Source organism: Arachis ipaensis, chromosome B08 (genome assembly GCF_000816755.2).
Source record: "Arachis ipaensis cultivar K30076 chromosome B08, Araip1.1, whole genome shotgun sequence".
Taxonomy (NCBI): Eukaryota; Viridiplantae; Streptophyta; class Magnoliopsida; order Fabales; family Fabaceae; genus Arachis; species Arachis ipaensis.
The window spans coordinates 30,696,650-30,702,416 of record NC_029792.2 but is presented as its reverse complement, the minus strand read 5'-3'; the positions used below and the strand labels follow the sequence as shown (position 1 = coordinate 30,702,416).

At 33.5% G+C, this 5,767-nt stretch overlaps 1 long non-coding RNA gene across 1 annotated transcript; it reads left to right on the top strand.

The window, feature by feature from the left end:
- LOC110265844 lies at positions 232 to 3,245 on the top strand. Its single transcript, XR_002352263.1, has 5 exons — positions 232 to 631; positions 768 to 887; positions 2,236 to 2,312; positions 2,447 to 2,490; positions 2,659 to 3,245. It is a non-coding gene; the product is annotated as an uncharacterized LOC110265844 (long non-coding RNA).

Genomic DNA, 5,767 nt, shown 5'->3' with positions numbered 1-5,767 from the left:
AAAGCGTCTCCTTAGATATTTTAAATATCACTTATAAAGCGTAGCCGAATCTAAAAAGCTATAGATACACTTTTTTGACCAAAGGGAGCACTTTTAAAAAGTAACCTATTTATTAAGTTTTGGGTGCGTTTCAAAAGTGTTGCCTAATCTATGTGAGCCCAAATCCCTGCGGGACTTAGTAATTTTTTTTTCTTTTCAACCATACTTCACACCAGCACACGCCATATTGGTGCCTCTCAGCTCTCACCACCAACACTCTGATCTCGTCGTTATCGAAGAACCACTTCGTGCCTCTCACCACCAACACTCTGTTCTCACCACCACCACTTCGTGCCTCTCACAACCCAAATACGTTTCGCCGTCGTCGCACCAACCACTCGAGATCCATCGGTGTCGCCACTCCAGAACCACAGCTCCTCTTCCACACTCACCGCTCCTCTTCCCCACTCGATGCTAACCACTCGAGAGCCATCAGTCGCTAGCATTGGTATTCAGCATCGTCAGCTTTGGTTGTCAGCATCGTCAGCACCAACCACTCGACGCTAACCCCAAATACGTTTCGATGCGTGCTCAATTGCTCACATTGCTCGTCAGCATCGTCCTCCTGTCGCTCACCATCATGGTGGTGAAGGTATGTATTTTTAGGGTTCTAAAATTTCAGAGGGTTAGGATTCCGATTTAAGGGTTTTCAATTTGGGGGTTTGGGTATGTTGCGGCGTGGGTGAACTCTCGTACCCTCATTGACTACGTTTCTGCTTTTTGTGTAGACTACTACATGTTCTGAAGACCAGGAGGAAGACCAAGGCGGAGAAGAATCCATTTCCAGCACTTGATTATCAGATTACTTTATTGCAAGCTGGAGAAGAAACATGGTTTCTGAACTTGAGGTAGCATACTGAACTTGTTCATGAGATTCCATTTCCTTAGCATACTGGACATCACTCTCTGTTTCAACTATGGATGCCAGTAGTTCATTATCTCATTTTCAGTTCTTCCTGGCAAATTTTGTACTATCTGAGACCACCTGCTCAAATTTAAGATAATACCATATTTCTCAGATGAGACTAATTTTATTTCATAAATTAATTCTAATGTAAATTTTAATTATAAATTAATTTATCTTTTAAAAAATATCAAAATTAATACTCTAAAAATATTTTATTAGAGATACTTGTATGATTCTATAAAATATTTGTATAATTCAGTGCCAGTAATTTAACGTAATAAATGTTAAAAGTGGTTGTTGCTAACATAAAACTGATTTTTACGGATCAAAATTAAACTAAGACATGGAAACATGGAATAAAACAAGCAGCTTCAACATTTCAAGTTTTTCTAGTATTTTTGGTGTATTGGTATCTTATCTTATAGCTTTGGTTTCTGAATTTAGTTGTTGTTGGAGTTTGGGTTGATTTTTGTGTTTGATGTCGTAAACTAATCCCAATTATATATATATATTGAAAGGTATGACATAATAATTTTGTGTTTCCTTATTTAATTTCTCCATTCGGTAGCTGCTAAGCTGCAAATAAATGGTTGAAGACGTGCATTCAAATAGAATTTGATTTGATTGCAACATTGATATGCTAAATTAATTTACTTGTATAGTGAGTAATATCCCACTTTGGTTATGATATGTGTGATAATCATTGATTGGACTAAAGAGTAGGATAACTATATGCTGATATCAAAATGTGTTATTTAAATATTTCATTTAAACAATTTTTGCATTTAACTTAAATTTTTTCTGATCCTCCTTCTCACTTTTTTCCCCTCCCAATTTATTGTAGGATGTGATTGTTTCATTTCTTTTGTAAGATTTTCAAGAATAATGTTCCTCTTTTGTTAAAGGGAGAGATTAAGCATCAAATTCTAAACAATATGACTTGGCAAGATTAATAGAGATCAAAAGTAGCTAACTTATCCTGTCAGGTCATGGTAGCAGCCTCATTCATTGGGGCACTAATTTATGCAATAACTGCTGTTTTTGCAGTATGTCAGTTCAAAACTAACTAGTATTTTGCTACTAAGTAAAGGGAATATTTGCACTGATAGAGACACAATACACAATACACAATACACAATGCACATAGATATCCAAATCAGTTAGATATATCTATGTTTATGAGTTACAAAATATAAATCTGATTAACTTGTTTCTAAATTATTGTTAACAAGTATAGACTTTTCTGACTTGTCCTTCTCTTGTGGTTTTTCTGCTGATATATAATTCAGATTCAACTTTTATCTCAGTTAAAGTAAGTAATCAAACAAGTTCTCCTGGTTCTGTTCACATTGATAATTTGGATAAGGTGAGCTTTTTATAGCCCTTTCACCACTAAATCAAAATTCTTATTTCTTAATTAATTGGTGGATTCCTTATTGTGTGTGATGATGGTATTAGGGGTAGTGCTAATTTTGCTACCTCCTTCAAATGTCAATGCAGTTTGAGCATTTTGATGATTTCACTATAGCTTCTTCATGGGAAAGGTTTGTTTATTTTTTGAGCCCTCTTCGTTCAAATTTGCATGAAATCTCAATTACAAGGACACTTTATAGCATTACTGTAAAAGAAACGGTCCTTTGTGTTGAAATGATGCTACTTTACTGTCATGATAACATTATTCTTTTATGTTACTTAATAAATTTATTTTGTAGGTTCATTTCTAAAATTGAGGCAATTTGTCTTCTGTGGATGGCTGATGGTCCTAACAATTTATTGGTATGCTTGTTTAATTTCAATTTATTGGTATGCTTTGCTCTGGATTAAGTTAAAGGGTACTTCATTTTGTACCTTTATCTATATATGCTATACCTGCATGCAAATGGGCGTTGAATTCTTTGGATATGCATGGCTTAGTTAGCATTTAATTGGTTCAACAGTATGGACTCTTGAAATATATTAAAAATATATATGATTTTTTTTCCTACCCAATTGCATAGGTAGTCAAATAATGCACACTTAGGAAATAGTTTCTTTTTGATTCCGTGGTTTATTCTTCTTAAGTGACTTGCATAATACATATTAGTGTTTTACATGTAGAAGATCAAAGTTTGTGAGATTGAGGGATTGCCAATAGACTAAAATGTATTCATAGCTTCTCCTAACCTGATCAAGCATGGTGGGGCTACAGATTTAATATGGTTTAAGGTATCAAGCCCATGAACTCCAAGGGAGAAGCTTACCAAATAATGCTATCAACTTTTTTCCTGCATGATAATGATGATGATTATTGCTATTTTTATTTTTGTATGAAAATAAGCAAGAAGAATTTTGTACCTTATGATGGAAATAATTGTCAAGGTTTGAGCTGATATTAAATGAAGTTTTGTAGTTGACTGATCTATAAACATGTTATTGTTTCCCATGGAGATTGTGACAACTGCAGCTGAACTTGGGATAAAGCTAAACACTACCACAATTGAAGAATCAGAACAAATGAAGAAAAAACTCGTTTACAACCCAGAGCTGAATTTTTTGTGGACCAGGACATGGAATTAGGTATCATTGAATCTTCAAAACAGCATTTAATTCAAACTTATGTCACTATTTTTAGTTGCTAGGTTAAAATGTTTATATTTTTAGGCTCAGATTTTCAGTTTATTTGCTTATAATCTTATATTTTAAATTGTTATCAATTTATTTCGATGTGACAGTTTTATTAGGTTAAAATGTTTATATTTTTAGGCTCAGATTTTCAGTTTCATGACACTTAAATTGTTATCAATTTATATCAATTTATTTCTTTTTTAGCTACTCATATCACATTATGTGTAGTCTTCAAAGAAACATGTGTGATAATGAGACAGGCCATGTCCTTTATGAGACCATGTTTGTTTGGAATGAATTCTTGGCACGAGAAATTAGGAATCACCTCCAGAATGCACTTTGGACAGTTGATTCTGGCGGCTGCAGGTGTAGCTAAAGATCGCAAGTGCACCGCTTTTCCTCCTGTTAAACTGGCATTGGTTGCCTCCGGTACTCATTGGGTTGAACCAGACACCATGGCAGCAAAAGATGATAATCTCATTACTGCCGCCACTTATGAAGGGCACCCTGAATTTAATCAACACTTTACAAAGGCACCAGGAGGCAACATAAGTGGCTCCAACAAAAAAATCCTCTTTCTTTGTGGGGTACGTTCAAATGATTTTCAGGCACACAACTCATAGGGACTTGGTACTCAGGGCACTAAGGTCTTTATTTATTCTCTTTTCTTTTATTTATTTTAATAATAGATTTAATTTGTAATCCTCTTTATATTCATTGATACATGGAAAGTAGTAGTTTAGACATGTTTCATTTTTTTACTCTATTGTTGAATGATTGTTCAATTGGATAGTTGGATCCATTGTTTTATGTACTAATATATTGTAACATTACGGTGCTTGTGAATCTTTAGAATGTATTTGCTGTGTTTTGCTAGAATAATTTTTAGTTTAGTATAATTGTGTATTTATTTTTATTTTATAATATTTAATTTATTTAATTAAAAATGCAGAATTATATATGTAATCATATTACTACATATTATGTTGTGCAATATATATACAAAAAATAAACAATAAGGGATCTAAGGCTACACTTATATAGAGTAGCTATGGTATACAATGTGGCTACGCTTTATAGGTGATGCAGTAGCAAGGATAAGTGTAGCCTATTATGGTAATAACGGACCTAAGGCTACACTTATATAGAGTAGCTATAGTATACAAAAAAAAAAAAAATGAGGGACCTAAGGCTACACTTATAAAAAGTAGCCATGGTATACAATGTGGCTACGTTTTACAGGTGATGCAGTAGCGTTGAAAAGCGTAGCCTATTCTGGCAAAAATGAAAGCTGAAAAGCGTAGTCTTTGGTCCTGGACAGCATCACTTGAAAAGCGTACCCTATTCCCAAACGTCAAAAGCGTAGCTCTTGGTGCAGAAAAGCGTAGCCTTTGAGAATAGGCAATGGCCGAATAGGAATCACCCCAAAAAGCGTAGCCGTAGCCCAAAAAGCGTAGTCGTAGCCTAAGGCATCACTTCTTTTTTTTTTACTTTTGGCTACACTTTTCAAGTGTACCTGAATGGGTGTTTTTCTTGTAGTGCATGTGGCTAGATAGCTAAAGTCTAGTTATACAAATAGAATTTTACTTTGTATTTAATAACGATAAAGTTATCTGATAAACAGATATATGAATCAAGAATAACAAAATTATACACAAAATCAAGATTTCTAAGATAAAAAATTCATCAAACACTTTGCAAAACTAACCAAAAAGATAAAATGATGACCAACTACAAGACCAAATGTGAAGAATACAAATTGCACAAAAGAAGTCACACAAGGGGGCATGTGGCCAAGTTGCTAAACCTAGTTATAGAGAACGAATTTTACTTTACATATAATAATGATAAAGTTGTCTTAAGAACACATACATAAATCAAGAATAATAAAATTAGACATAAAATCAAGGTTTTTAGATATCAAATTCATTAAATATTTTGCTAAATTATACAAAAAGAGAAAATGATGACCTACTACAAAACCAAAAGTGAAGAATACAACTCACATTGAATAAGTTATGGCGGAGGCAAAGCGCATATGTGAAGAGGGAACAGGAAGACTTATACATTGAGTGGAAGAATAGATATATTTATATTGAGATGTGACATGTGGCATATTTTGGTTATAAAATTAGTAATAGATAATAAAATAATAGACAAGATATGATACTATGCATTTAGAGGAAAGATACAAAATGAAATCAAGTTATAATACTG